We start from the raw sequence: 16,286 nt of genomic DNA on the forward strand, positions 1-16,286 counted from the left end.
TCTATTTCTATATTTAATTTACCATCTTCAGTAAAAATCGTGCCTAAGTAGCTGAAATGTTTTACTTGTTCCACAGGTTCTCCATTCACAACACAGTTGACATTTTCAATGATTCTGCCTATTTTCATTGTCTTTGTCTTTTTATTGCTGACCTTCATACAATATCTATTACAACAACTATTCAATTTAGTCAGAGAATCTTGCAGACTTGTAGCGGATTTATTTAGAAGTATAACATCATCCGCATAAAGCAAAGAGCTGACATTAACATCTCCAATTTTGATATCTCTAATTTTGATATTATGAGAAACGTTTGGCCTGAATCCAGCTTGTTCTTCACCAAGCTTTTCTTCCACAATTCTTCTCAACCGTTTCTCAAGTATACTTGCATAGATTTTGCCAGGAACACTCAGTAGGGAAATACCTCTATAATTCCCACATTCAGTTTTATTTCCCTTTTTATATATGGGTACTATGAGAGCTCTACTCCAATCATCGGGAATTCATCCCTCTGTCCAGGCTTTCTGAACTATGCAGTGAAGCCACTGTAAGACTCTTATACCACCATACTTCAGCATTTCTGGTCGAATATCATCTACTCCTGCTGCCTTTCCACATTTCAAGCCTTTGATGGCTTTTTCTACTTCAAGTATGGATATGTATTCCTGACTGCATGCCTGGTCAGTGTTTTTTACCTTTGTGCTGTGATCACTGCTTGTTTCATTTAGCAGTTTTTCAAAGTAATTACTCCATGCTTCAAGGATATCTTTTTCTCCTCTTTTCATGTTACCTTTATCATCTATAATTCCTTTTACAGTACTCTTTCCTCCATTCCTAAGCTTCTTCAACAACCTCCAGAATATTTTGCCACCTTCTTAATATTTATTTTCTATATTCTTGCCAAAGTCTTCCCATGACTTTTGTTTAGCTAGTTTTACACAGTGTTTAGCATTCTTGCATTTGTCTCTGTATTCTCTAAGAGCAAAAGGTGACTTATTTGCCAGCAACTTTGGATATGCTTTCTTCTTTTCCTTCACTGCCTCTTTAATTTCCTGTGTCCACCTGGGAGGTCTGATTTTTCTATCCTTGCAGACAACCTCACCACATGCCTCTCTGGCAGAATCAATCAATGTTTTCTTCAGAGTTTGCCACCGAATCTCCAAGGTTTGGTTCCTGTTCTCAAACTCTTTCATTTTTTCTTCAACTATCAACATCATCACTATCAACAATTAGTCAATGATACTTTTCTTATTCTTTCCTCTTCTCTCCAAATGTGAATTTATGCACATTTTTATGTTGGAATATTGTGCTAGTAATAACCAGACCATGTCCTGAGCAGAAATCTAACAGGTCAATTAAAATGAGCACTGATGTGCTATGCACTGTTAAAACTTTCAATAAGAATGCAATCATATGATCAAATCTCCTCCGTTGGAGTCTGGAGGGATAATAAGTATAGAAGCAGTGACATTTGTATACTTTATAATAATGCTAGAAGTATCTGAAATAAAGGAGATGAATTTTTGAAGCTGATAGCATCACCCTGGCCAAAGATTATGGTGATCAATGAGACGTGATTGACAGAAGATGATATAATAACAGGAATAGAAGTAGCAGGGTACAGCATTTTTCGATTTTTCGGCAGGATAGGAGGAGAAAATGTGATGGTGGTGTACTGCTTATGATAAGTGATGACTTATGTTCTCTAAGAGTGGTGGCTTTGGAAGGCAGTGACACTAATGGTTTTGAAAGCATATAGTATGAGGTAGAAATGGGCAAAACAAGATATTTAGTGGGGTGTTGCTTCAAGTCAAGAAGTACAGAAGGTGGGTAGCAGTAGATATTTAGGTAGTTGTGCTTGGCAAGTGCAAGAAGAATGATTGTCATGAGAGATTTTAACTATAGAAGAGGAAAATGCATCTAGTAATAAGGGAAGGGAATTTCTCGAATTCTGAGAGACAAATGTCTTAAGCAACGTGTAATACAGGGAGCAAGAGGTTCAAGAGCCTTTGATTTGGTCATAGCATCAGAAGAGTTGATAACAACTGAGATGACATCTCGCCCCCCGGTTAGAGAGAGTGACCATGTAGTTTTGACTTGGAAGATGAATTGACATGCGGGAGTATCAAAGAAAGGGAATATATGTGGAATTATAAGGTGGATGATTATAATAGTTTTTTAGATATCTTCTTGGGGCAATTCCACAGAGGGTGGAATTGGAAGGCCAGTATATCATTAGTGCTTGGGAAGTTGTGAAGGAATATTTGTAAGCAGCGAAAGTAAGCTGTATTCCACGAGTGAAGAAGCAAACACAATTGATATTGTTTGATATGACAAATAATATCAAACAGGAACTACAGGTGAGAAAGAGATTATGGAGGAGATATAAGGAGAGGGGTAGAGAGCAGATGCATGAAGAATATACGACTCAGACCAGGAGAGTGACTAGCATGGTGAGGGAGACAAAAGTGGAATATGAGAAGAGATTGGCACTAAGATCTAAAAAAATCCTAGGAAAATTTTTAGCTATGTGGCCAGTACAAGGAGAAATGATTGTGGAAGAATGACATTGTGGGATAAAAATGGGAATAGAGTGATTGACGCAGAGGACATAGTGGATTCTCGTGGAAAGGCTTAGATGTTGGTTATGCATTTTCACTATATAATTTAAGGAAATTACAACGTACTAGGATATACATTAAAATTAAATTTTAATATATTTCTATATTTCAGCAACGTCACTTTGCCATTTTCAAGAACTTAAGTACAAGACACATGCACGCAGGCACAACAGACAGTAAGTGAGGAAGAAGTAGGAAGCTCATTATTTCTCCTAAAGTCCTGATGTTGCCCTCTAGTGGGCAATGTTGGTATTCTTGAGCGATTGGGCTGAAGGTCTTCTGATGTAGGTTTCCCAAATTTGAGGAAGTCTCATGCAGCCAAATTTGTTGAGGTTCGGATTGTTTCTTAGGGCTGAAGCTGATCCCATGAAAAGCCTTTCATATCTGTATTTGCTACGGTGTATTATCCTGGCTTTCTTCCACCATATTCTATGGCAGGTATCCAGAGCATGGTCAGCAAGACCCGAGTGGCTGTATTGGTGAAACCAGATGTAGTCCTTGTGTTCTGAAATTCTGATATTTGCTGTCCTGCCTGTTTGGCTAAAGTAGGACAGCTTACAACTGCAAGGGACCTGGTATACACCAGGTAGGTCTAGGGGGGAAGGTTGGTCTTTAGTAGAGCGGATAAGGGATGCCAATTTTTTATATGGTCTGTAACAAGTAGTTATGTTTTTTTAGGACTTTTGTGATTTTTTCCAAGGTGCCTCGGATATAGGGTATGGTGATGAATTTAGAGTAATCCTTGTTGTGAGGGGGTGGGGGGGTTGTGGTTTACTGGTTTCAATATTTTTTGGATTTTTTGGAGGGGATAGCCATTGGCTGAGAAAGTGTTGAGAATGTGGTTTAGTTCTGTGGTTAGGGCATTGTCATTCGAGCAGATAAGTTTAGCCCTGTTGTGTAGTGTCTTAATGACTCCATATTGTTGTGAGGAGGGGTGGTGGGATTGTTGGTGAATGTATCTGCCTGTATGGGTGGGTTTTCTATATATTGAGAAAACCAAGGTTCCATCAGGCTGGCGTGTGACTAGTGTGTCTAAGAAAGGAATGCAGTTGTTTTTTTCTTCTTCCAGGGTGAATTTGATTCTGGGGTGTTGGTTGTTTAGGTGGGTTAAGAAGGAGAGGAGTGCATCGGAGCCATGTGGCCAAATAGCGAATGCATCATCTACATAGCGAAGCCAAACGGTTGGTTTTTGTGGGGCAGAGTGTAATGCTTTCTTTTCAAAAGTCTCCATATAAAAGTTGGCCAAGGGTGGGGAGAGTGGAGAACCCATGGCTGTCCCCTGTATTTGTTTGTAGAATTTTCCTTGCCAAACAAAATAGCCTGAGTTCATTGTGAACTGAAATAGGGCTGAGATATCGGGAGGAAATTTTGCTTGGATTAGCTCTAAAGATTCTTTGAGTGGGACATTCGTGAATAGGGAGGAGACATCAAAACTGACCATTATATCAGTGTGTTTGAGTGTAAGGTTTTCTATGCTGGCTTTGAAGTGGGCCGAGTTTTTTATGTGTGAAGGTGTGTTGCCAGTATAGTATGAGAGAGCTTTGGCCAAATGTTTAGCTAGTTTGTATGTGCGGGAATCAATGCCATCCACTATGGGACGTAATGGCACATTTTCCTTGTGAATTTTTGGGAGTCCATAAATGCGGGGGGGGGGGGGGTATGGAGTTATATGGTTTTAATTTGTTAGTGATTTCCACAGGCCAAGAAGTGACCTTCTTAAGGAGCCTGTGGAGTTTTCTAATTTGTGAGTTGGTGGGATCGTACTGGATAGGGAGGTAAGTGGTCCAATCTAACAATAGAGATTTCAGCTTACCTGTGTAATCTTTTTGGTTAAGCAATACTGTGGCATTGTCAGCTTTGGTGATTATTATTTTCTTGTTTTTCCTTAATTCTAACAGAGATTTAATTTCTTTACTGCGCATGTTGGTTTTAGGTGGTTTAGCTTTGTTCAGAACACAAGCTACATCCAGTCTAATATCGTTGGCAACGTGGCTTGGAAGTGTCGGATCCCGCTTTCAATTCGTATCATAATTTCCTCTGCAGGTATTCTTCTGGGCGCAATGGTGAAGTTGTGGCCACGTGCGAGGGCGTCGAGTGCTTTAGGTTTTACACTTAGTGACGACAGGTTAACTACCGTTTCAGTAGGAAGTTGTGGTTTCGTGATCGCGACCTTTTTTAAATTTTTTAATTTTTTGATATGTCGATCTCGAACTATTTTAAACTCTTTCTCCGCAGCAGTGCATGAGATGTCGTATAAAATCGACCAAATTTCGTGGCTTAAGGTATTTGAAAGGACATCATCGAGTGCCTGTATAGCTGAGTTAGCTTCACTCAGGAAACGGCGAGTGGCGGCAATTTGTTCTCTGAGTAAGGCTTGGCTGGCACAGTTGTAAATACGAAGTGCCTTTTGCAAAGAGAAACGGTGCTTGAATTTCACACAGTTAGGGATTACCTGGTTATCCCGGCAGCGCTTCAGGAAGGCGAGACGATTCAGTTGTCTTGCTAGCTTCAACTTCAATTTACCGTAGTGGCGTGCTTTATGTGCAATAACATCTCTGTGGATAATCGTGATTCTCGTGGAAAGGCTTAGACGTTGGTTATGCATTTTCACTATATAATTTAGGGAAATTACAACGTACTAGGATATACATTAAAATTAAATTTTAATATATTTCTATATTTCGGCAACGTCACATTGCCATTATTACGAATTTAAGTATAAGACACGTGCACGCAGGCACAACAAACAGTAAGTGAGGAAGAAGTAGGAAGCTCATTATTTCTCCTAAAGTCCTGATGGTGCCCTCTAGCGGGCAATGTTGGTATTCTTGGGCGATTGGGCTGAAGGTCTTCTGATGTAGGTTTCCCAAATTTGAGGAAGTCTCATGCAGCCAAATTTGTTGAGGTTCGGATCGTTTCTTAGGGCTGAAGCTGATTCCATGAAAAGCCTTTCATATCTGTATTTGCTATGGTGTATTATCCTGGCTTTCTTCTACCGTATTCTATGGCAGGTATCCAGAGCATGGTCAGCAAGACCCGAGTGGCTGTATTGGTGAAACCGGATGTAGTCCTTGTTTTCTGAAATTCTGATATTTGCTGTCCTGCCTGTTTGGCCAAAGTAGGACAGCTTACAACTGCAAGGGACCTGGTATACACCAGGTAGGTCTAGGGGAGAAGGTTGGTCTTTAGTAGAGCAGATAAGGGATGCCAATTTTTTATATGGTCTGTAACAAGAAGTTAAGTTATTTATATGGTCTGTAACTTCTTGTTACAGACCATATAAAAAATTGGCATCCCTTATCCGCTCTACTAAAGACCAACCTTCCCCCCCTAGACCTACCTGGTGTATACCAGGTCCCTTGCAGTTGTAAGCTGCCCTACTTTGGCCAAACAGGCAGGACAGCAAATATCAGAATTTCAGAACACAAGGACTACATCCGGTTTCACCAATACAGCCACTCGGGTCTTGCTGACCACGCTCTGGATACCTGCCATAGAATATGGTGGAAGAAAGCCAGGATAATACACCGTAGCAAATACAGATATGAAAGGCTTTTCATGGAATCAGCTTCGGCCCTAAGAAACGATCCGAACCTCAACAAATTTGACTGCATGAGACTTCCTTAAATTTGGGAAACCTACATCAGAAGACCTTCAGCCCAATCGCCCAAGAATACCAACATTGACCGCTAGAGGGCACCATCAGGACTTTAGGAGAAATAATGAGCTTCCTACTTCTTCCTCACTTACTGTTTGTTTTGCCTGCGTGCACGTGTCTTGTACTTAAGTTCTTGAAAATGGCAATGTGACGTTGCCGAAATATAGAAATATATTAAAATTTAATTTTAATGTATATCCTAGTACGTTGTAATTTCCTTAAATTATATAGTGAAAAGGACATAGTGGAGTTGTTTAATGAGCACTTTATTGGAGTATTTCATCCTAGAGAAGAAGGTTTTAATGCTAGAGGTGTAGGACAGGTTTGAGGTTTGGAGGTGATGAGGAGAGCATGTTCCAATTACTTAATACTCTGGGTGTCAGTAAAGCTGTGGGACTGGATTGATATTTCACCATGGATTTAGAGAGAATGTGCTAAAGAACTGACAGCTCCTTTGACCTGGCTTTTCAGTGAAAGTCTGGCTACACGAAAGGTACCAAGGAATGGAAGGAAGGTAATATAGTGGCATTGCATAAGGGCAGTAGCACACTGGAAGTGTCTAATTATAGGCCTGTCTATGTGTAATCAATAGTTGTTTAGGTTTTGGAGAAATTAGTGAGGGACTATATACAGCGTTGGGCAGATGAAGGTAATGTTATCTGTGAGATTCAACATGGATTTTTCAAGGAGCACACTTGTTTAAGTAATATGATTTCCTTTTGTGCTTAAGGGTCAAAGCTGTATAACTGCACATAGCACATATTTCAATAAAGAATGACAGGGGTTCTTAAGGGTCAAAGCTGTATAACTGAGAGGAGACCTACACACAGCCTTTCAAGGAATGCGGAGAACTGACCAGGGCTTCTGACCTAATGTCCAATCCTCACCTTCTCGTGGTGTACCCTGTTGGGTATCTACCTGGATACTGAATGAACGAGGAGGGGCTGGCAATTTGGGATTTAGCCAACCACATTATATTCCTATTGGCTTAAACCAAAATACAAAATGTTGGTACAACATGACAAAATTTCATGCCAGCTAGGGCGTCGCCCAGTTAAACAAGGCCCCCGTTGTTTTCGCCAGGGAACCAGGGCGAACAGCGAAAAGTCAGCTACTGGAACAAATCTGAAAACACACCCCAATTCAACATCACCAGAGTTAAAGATCGGTACTATCAACATAAGAAGCCTGAATGGCAAAGAAATGGAGCTAGCTAAGGAATTAGATAAGTACCAGATCGACATAATAGGGGTGACTGAAACAAAAAAGACAAAAACTGGTGAGATCTTTCTGAGCAATAAATACAAAATGCTATATTCAGGCAATGACAATCAAGGAAAAGAAGGAGTAGCCATAGTATTCAACACTAAATACGAGGCTAATCTTCTTGAATGGCAGGCAATCTCAAGTAGAGTAATGTGGGCAAATATGAGAATGGGGAACTGGACAATGAGACTTATTTGTGCCTATGGTCCCATAGAACGTTCTCTAAGGTAGAAGTGGAGGAATGTTTTGAGGCTTTAGAGAAAGCAACTGACACAATGAAAAAGGAAAAGTTGGTCCTTGTTGGGTATCTAAATAGCAGAGTAGGAAATGATTGTCAGACATATCAAAATATTTTTGGAAAATTTGGAGAAAAGAGCAAAGCTAATAATAATGGAAAATACCTGTTGGATTTCTGCTCAGGACATGGACTGGTTATTACTAACACCATGTTCTAACATAAAAATGTGCACAAATTCACATGGAGAGAAGAGGCAAGGAATAACAAAATTCTCATTGACTATGTTATTGTTGGTAGTGATGTTTTCTCCCTGGTGCAGTACACCAGAATGTACAGAGGATTTGAAATTGGAAGTGATCACTAATTAGTCTTGAGCAGGATAAAATTGAATTTCATATTGAAAATAATAACATGTAAGAAAGTTTTAAAGCAAATAAAAGTTGAGCAGCTCTCAGATGTGAACTGTAGACTAAAATACAGAAAGATTATTGAAGAAAAAATGAAAGAGTTTGAGAACAGGAACCGAACCTTGGAGATGCAGTGGCAAGCCTTGAATCCCTTATTGATTCAGCTAGAGAGGCATTGGGTGAGGTTGTCTGCAAACCAGGTAGTTAAAGAGGCAGTGAAGGAAAAGAAGAAAGCATATCAAAAGTTCCTGACAAATTAGTCAGCTTGTACTCTTAGAAAATACAGAGACAAATTTAAGAAAGCTAAACACCATAAAAATTGCTAAACAAAAGTTATGGGAAGACTTTGGTAAGAACATAGAAAACTAAATATCAAGAAGGTGGCAAGATAATCTGGAAGTTGTTGAAGAAGCTCTCAGAAATGGAGGAAAGAGTGCTGTAAAAGGAATTAGAGATGATAAAGGTGACATGAAAACAGGAGAAAAAGATATCTTTGAAGTATGGAGTAATTGCTTTAAAAAAATTGCTAAATGAAACGATCATTGACAGCACAGTGTTAAAAAACACTCAACAGGCATGCAATCAGGAATACATATCCATACTTGAAATAGAAAATGCCATCAAAAACCTGAAATGTTGAAAAGCAGTTGGAGTCAATGATATTTGGCCAGAAATGTTCAAGTATGGAGGTTTAAAAGTCTTACAGTGGCTGCACTGCATAGTTCAGAAGACCTAGACAGAGAGACGAATAGCGGATGATTTAAGTAGAGCTCTAGAAATTAGCGTACCTGGAAGAAAACATGGTACGATGCGAAAACTAAGCAAATAACTAGAGTGTGGGGTGGAATGCAAATGATCCAAGTTTGGTGCGATTGTGCATGCCCACACATGCTGCGGTGGCGCTGCAAGCATGAACCGGCAGTCTTATAAAGCCGGTGTGTAGTCGATAGCCAATTAAAGCGAAAAGCACCGGCCGACGCAAGCTTGAGTACAGAGTGATAATAATACTGGGTAGACCCCAGAGATGTCAATTTAAGCAACTTACAGACTTTGACAGAGGCATGATTATCGGTCTGAAAACCGGAGTGTGGTCGGCATGCTGTATAGGCATGTACATGAACTGTTCTGACCATACTGTCCGACAGTGTTGGGAGCTGTGGACATGTTCCGGTACTGCCACATGGCAGAGCGGCACTGGTCGGATCAGGAGGACCAACGCTAGAGAGGATCAGCAGATTCACAACGGCAAGCACAGAGGGATCCCACGGTGACCTGGTCCACTATACAGGCAGATGTAGGGGCTCCTGTGTGCCCACGAACCATTTCCTGATGCCTCGTGGAGGTGAATCTACAATCCGAGTGCCCCTTAATGTTGCGGTGTTAATGCTCCCATTAACACCGCAACATCGCCGACTCCGTTTGCAGTGGTGCCAGGCGAAAGCGACGTGGAATGCCACAGACTGGCGACATGTGGTCTTCAGCGATAAGTGCCGCTTCGTCTTGGGGACAGATGATCATCATGTCCGGGTGTGGGACGATCCCTGGTCAAGGACACAATCCTGACCTCGGTATCGAGCGCCACACCTCCCACACTGCAGGCAATATGGTCTGGGGAGCCATAGCCTACGATAGCCGATCATCCCTCGTAGTGGTAAGTGGTGCATTGACGGGGCAGCGGTATGTGGACGACATCTTATGGCCCCACGTTCTCCCATTCCTGGCCGGGATACCAGGAGTGCTATACCAGCAGGATAATGCCCGTCTGCACGGCTCGGGTTGCCCAGGCCTGCCTATGCCGTGTACAGAGATTTCCATGGCCTGCCCGCTTTTCAGGCTTGTCCCCTATTGAGCGTGTTTGGGAGCAGCTGAAATGCCAGCTCCCACCGTGCCGCAATATCTGGGATTTGGAGCACAGCATCCAACACATGTGGGCCAGTCTGCTGCAGGACAACATCAAGTGTCTGTTCGCTACCATGCCGGACCGTATTGCAGCATGTAACGCCACACGAGGCGGTGCAACACGCTATTGATGATGACCGGATTACGTACCACAGATCCCTTTGTAATTGTCCTTTAGCTCTGTTCTTGCCATCATGTGCATCACTCAACTGTATCATTACACCAATAAAATTTCAGTTGAATCCTATGCTTCCTTCTTGGTGCTAATTTCTTTGTCCGTGTGTGTATTTCCCTGCTGAGTGTTCTTGGTAAGATTTATGAAAGTATACTTGAGAAACAGTTGAGAAGGATTGAAGAGAAGCTTGGTGAAGAACAAGATAGATTCAGGCCAAATACAGGCTGTCACGATCAGATTTTCACTTTACGACAAATAGTTGAGAAATCATGGGAATATTACAAAGATCTGTATTTAAGTTTTGTGGATCTGGAAAAAGCCTATGACAGGGTGCCAAGAGTAAAGCTATTCAAAACACTACAGTCGTATGGTGTCCATAGGGCATTATATCAATCAATACTTAGTCTCTATTTGAGTCGTAATTTAGCAGTTAGAATCGAATGAAGTATAGGAAAGTGGTATAATGTTATATCTGGTGTCAGACAAGGACGTACATTATCCCCTCTGTTATTCATTATCTATGTGGATCACATTATGAAGCAAAGTGGTATTAAACATATCAAAATTGGAGGTATTAATGTCAGCTCTTTGCTTTATGCAGACGATGTTATACTGCTAAATAAATCCGCTATAAGTCTGCAAGATTCCCTGACTGAATTAAATAACTGTTGTAATAGATATGGGATGAAGGTAAGCAATAAAAAGACAACGAAAATAGGCAGAATCATTGAAAAATCAACTGCGTTGTGAATGGAGAACCTGTAGAAAAGTAAAACATTTCAGCTACTTAGGCACGATTTTTAGTGAAGATGGTAAATTAAATATGGTAATAGACAACATAATCAACAAAGCTGGTATGGTAGGAAGCCATTTGAATAAATTCATATGGAATAAGAGAGAAATTAGTTGGAACACTAAATTAGCTGTATACAAGACAGTGTTCAAACCAATTTTAACTTATGGATCTGAAATCTGTGTCAGAAGTAAAACACTTGACCAAAGTCCACAGATATGAGAGTTCTGAGTAAGATTAGAGGCATGAACAGATGGCACCAATGGCAGTAACATATTAAAAACAAGGATATTAGGAAAGAACTTGGTGTTGTCAGCATCCAGGAATGCGTTAGCAGAGCTAATCTCAGGTGGTATGGTCACTTAAATAGAATGGGCGAGGAAAGATTAGCCAAACAAGTGTTCTCTGCAGGTTGGCAGGAAAACGACCCAGAGGAAGACCAAAATATAGGTGGATTGATACGGTACAATGTGCCTTAGACGATAGAAATATAAGATCTGATAATGTTGGAGTCTTGACAAGTAACTGACTGTTTTGGAGTAAAATTGTAGATAGGAAGTTAGTAATGATGTAAATTTTTCATGTAGTACTATCATATCCTGTACACCCCGTGAAGGTACATGGCAGGAATTTGATGATTACCTTTTGTAATAAAGTGACAAGAGCAGTTGTTGAGGGGAAAGGCATACACTGCTCTTTTTTGGATTTTGCAAAAGCATTTGACATGCCACATGATAATCTGATATTTAAGTTACAGCACATGGATTTAGATGTTGGGTTAGTCAACTGGATTCAAGATTGGCTTTCTTATAGGTATCAGAGACTTGGGAAATATCAAGGAATCAGAAGGTTACAAGTAATGTTCCACAGGGCTCAGTACTGGGACCTGTATTGTTTAACCTTTATATCAATGACATTTTCAATGGATTGCAAGGGGATATTCAGTTGTTTGCAGATGATATGAAGCTGGGAAGGGTTATTAGTAATAGTATAGATGTGGCGTCTCTGCAAGAAGATTAGAATAAACCAGACAGATGGAAAAATGAATGGGAGTGTCAGTTCAATGCAGCAAAATGTAAAGTCTTGAAGTTTGGGATACATCGATGGGAGACTGCATACTTGATTGGAATAGCTGTACTGGAGGAAGTAGGGGGAGACAAGAGATATGGGGGTGATTTTAATCGATAGATAACTGATTTTCAGGGGTCATATTGCAAAGGTGGTTAAGGTAACCCAGAAGATTGCTTCAATACTGAGGACTCTGAACCTGCAGATATAGAAGAGTTATAATTCGTTGTAAAAGACCCTAATCAGACCACACTTAGACTATTGGTCTCAAATTTGGTCCCCAGGATTTGAAGGGGATAATTTAACTGTTGAAAGGTTGCAGAGGCAGATAACAAAGATGGTTTGAGGACTGTACAGAATGAGGACTGCATAGTTTGGTGGATAGAAGTAGGATAGGTGATATGATCGAGACTTTTAAGCTGTTGAGAGGCAGGATTTGGTGGACACGGGAATTCTTTCACTTTGTGGAGCAGTGAGAAGGAAGCTGTGAGGAGTGGTTTCTTTGTGTGTAGGGTTGTTTAACCATGGAATGCATTCCTGTATAGAGTGGTGAGAGCAAGAGCAGACAATGAGTTCAGGGAGTGGTATGATAGACTTTGTGTTTCCTAGGAAGGACCTCCCACGATGAGTCTCTTGACTCCACAGAGGCCTAAATAATAATAATAATAATAATGATAATAAATTGATGTGAATTTTGTAGAATAGGTTGCATAAAGCCATGTGACTGCACTCCCAACCAAAATGGGCATGGAATTCCCCCCCCCCCCACTATATATATATATATATATATATATAAAATATAAGTTGGTTGAGGGTCAAAACCAAATAACTGGTAGGAGATCTCCATAATGCCTAGAACTGAGTGGGGCTTCTGATCTAATGTCCAATGTTGATCTTCATGTGGTGCACCCCATTAATAATTAATATATATTTACTGGGTACTGAGCAGACAAAGATGGTTTGGCCCTTTTTTTGACTTAGACAAAATTCTCTTAAACCACAGATGCATGTATTGGTATACATGATGTTGATTTCAAGTGGCTAGGGCGTTCGTTGTTCGATTAAACAAGTTCCCCCACTGATTTTGTCAGCAAACCAAGACCGATGAGTGGAAAGTAATCTACTGGAATAAGCTCCAACTCGACATCTAGAAGAAGAAGAGTAAACCCAACAACAGAAGATATGACCATCAATATAATAAATTTAGTTTAATCCTTTATCCAAGTGTGAGCAAACAAAGTTTGCGCCTGAAAGTATCTTCAGGACTAGGGTAAGGTGGTACAACACCGCTTTGCAAGCTAACAACACAGGAGTGATGTTAGCTTGCAAAGGTGGAGCAAGCAAATATCACTCCTATCTCAGTATCTCCCATAATGCAAAACACATCTCCTTGCGGATATGTCTAATGTCATGCATTAAGGGAAGGGGACTAGTTTCGACTTTTATTGAGGTCTCTTCAGTGGGAGCCAGGCCCAAGTGGAGATATCAGCCAGAAGCATTAGCAAGGTCATCTCTACCTATAGGAGTTGCCAAATGGTATGCCACCTTTTTAATATATTACTCTGGATTTAGAGAAAGATGTTGAAAGTTTATTTTTCACTTGGTTAGAATATAATAAATTTAGTTTAATCCTTTATCCAAGTGTGAGCAAACAAAGTTTGCGCCTGAAAGTATCTTCAGGACTGAGGTAAGGTGGTACAACACTAGGACAACTCCTTGCAAAGGTGGAGCAAGCTAACATCACTCCTATCTCAGTATCTCTCATAATCAAAACACATCTCCTTGTGGATATGTATAATGTTAAGCATTAAGGGAAGGGCCACTACCCAGACTAGTTTCGACCTTTATTGAGGTCGAAACTAGTCTGGGTAGTGGCCCTTCCCTTATCCATCTCCACTTGGGCCTGGCTCCTCTTCAGTGGGAGCCAGGCCCAAGTGGAGATACCAGGCAGAAGCATTAGCAAGGTCATCTCTACCTATTGGAGTTGCCAAACGTTGTGCCACCTTTTTATTAAATTACTTTGGATTTAGAGAAAGATGTTGAAAGTTTATTTTTCACTTGGTTAGACTATAATAAATTTAGTTTAATCCTTTATCTGCATAGAGATGACCTTGCTAATGCTTCTACTTGGTATCGCCACTTGGGCCTGGCTCCCACTGAAGAGACCTCAATAAAGGTTGAAACTAGTCTGGGTAGTGGCCCTTCTCTTAATGCATAACATTATATATATCCACAAGGAGATGTGTTTTGCATTATGGGAGATACTGAGATAGGAGTGATGTTAGCTTGCTCCACCTTTGCAACGAGTTGCCCGGTGTTGTACCACCTATGCCAGTCCTGAAGATACTTTCAGGCGCAAACTTTGTTTGCTCACACTTGGATAAAGGATTAAACTAAATTTATTATAGTCTAACCAAGTGAAAAATAAATTTCAACCATCAATATAAGGGAGTATTAATGGAAATAACGAAATTAATGTTTTTTTCAGGCAGTAATTATCTAGGAAAAGAAGGAATAGCAATGTCATTCAACACCAAACTGTAGATAAACTTCTTGATTGGAAGATGGTTTCAAGTAGAATTATTTGGACAAACTTCAAAATGGGGAAATGGACAATAAAACTTATGGCCTCACAGAAGGTTCTTCTAAGGAAGAAGTGGAGGAATTTTTTCAGTCCTTAGAACAGGCAGCTGACATAGAGAAAATAGAAAAAGTGATCCTTGTTGGAGATCTAAACAGCAGAGCAAGAAATGAAGCTCAAAAGGCATATAGGAACAGTTTGGTGAAATTTGGAGAAAAGGGCAAAGCTAATAATAATGGTCAGTATTTACTGGACTTCTGCTCAGGACACAGACTAACCCCATGTTTCAACATAATGTGGTGCACAAATTAGAAAAGCCTCATTGACTATGTCATTATTGATAGTTATATCATCATGTTCAGGATACAAGAGTGTACAGTGGATTTGAAATAAAGTACCATTACTTAGTACTAGCAGGATACAAATGGATATCACTCTGAAAAGAACAGTATGTAAGAAAGTTTTAAAAAGGATTAAATTTGAGCAGCTTTTACAGGTAAATTGTAGACTTGACTATACAAACATTATTGAAGACAAAATGGAAACAGATTGAAAACAAGAACCAAACCTTGAAGTATTATTGGCAAACTCTGGAAAATACATTGATTAATTCAGCTTGGGAGGTATGTTGTGAGGTTGTATGCAAGAATAGAAAAAGAAGCACATGGTGGACTCAAGAACTTAAAGAAGTAGTTGTGGAAAAGAAGAAAGCATACCAAAAGTTCCTAGCAAATAAGTTGGTAGATGTCACCAAAATATAGACAAAAATGTAAGAGAGCTAAGCTAGTTTTGCTTAGCTTTTGTGTAAAAGTAGCGAAACAAAAGTCATGGGAAGACTTTGGTAAGAGTATGGAAAATAAATATCAGGAAGGTGACAAAATGTTCTTGAGGCTATTGAAGAAGTTTAGAAAAGGAGGAAAGACTATTATAAAAGGAATCAAAGATGATGAACATTACATGAAAACTGAAGATAAGGTTATATTAGATGTCTGAAGTATGTTGGAAGTTTTTAAATTAAACTAAATTTATTATAGTCTAACCAAGTGGAAAAAAAATCTTCCAACCTCTTTCTCTGAATCCAGAGAAATTAGGTCTGGCTTCCACTGACAAGACCTCAATAAAGGTTGAAATCGGTCTGGGTAAGTGGCCCTGCCCTTAAGCATAGCATTATACATAACTGCAAGGATATGTGCTTTGCATTATGGGAGATACTGAGACAAGGAGTGATGAGAGCTTGGTCCACCTTTACCACGAGTTGCCTCAGTCTTGAAGATACTTCAGGCGCAAACTTTGTTTGCTTACACTTGGATAAAGGATTAAACTAAATTTATTATACTCTAACCAAGTGGAAAAAACTTCTAACATCTTTCTCTAAATCCAGAGTAATTTAATAATAAGGTGGTACACCTTTTGGCAACTCATATATAGGTAAATATGACTTCTCCATTGCTTCTGCTTTAGTATCACCACTTCTGGCTCCCACTGATGAGACCTCAATAAAGTTCGAAACTGGTCTGGGTAGTGGCCCTTCCCTTAATGCATAACATTATACATGTCCACAAGGAGATGTGTTTTGCATT

General features: G+C 40.0%; 1 protein-coding gene across 4 annotated transcripts in view; it reads left to right on the top strand.

The window, feature by feature from the left end:
• The window catches only part of Dus4 (Dihydrouridine synthase 4), a 308,706-nt gene that overhangs the window by 37,821 nt on the left and 254,599 nt on the right, over positions 1-16,286 (top strand). The window lies entirely within an intron of this gene.

This window comes from Typopeltis vanoorti, chromosome 5 (assembly GCF_054136105.1).
Source record: "Typopeltis vanoorti isolate ZY-2024b chromosome 5, IOZ_Tvanoo_1.0, whole genome shotgun sequence".
NCBI lineage: Eukaryota > Metazoa > Arthropoda > Arachnida > Uropygi > Thelyphonidae > Typopeltis > Typopeltis vanoorti.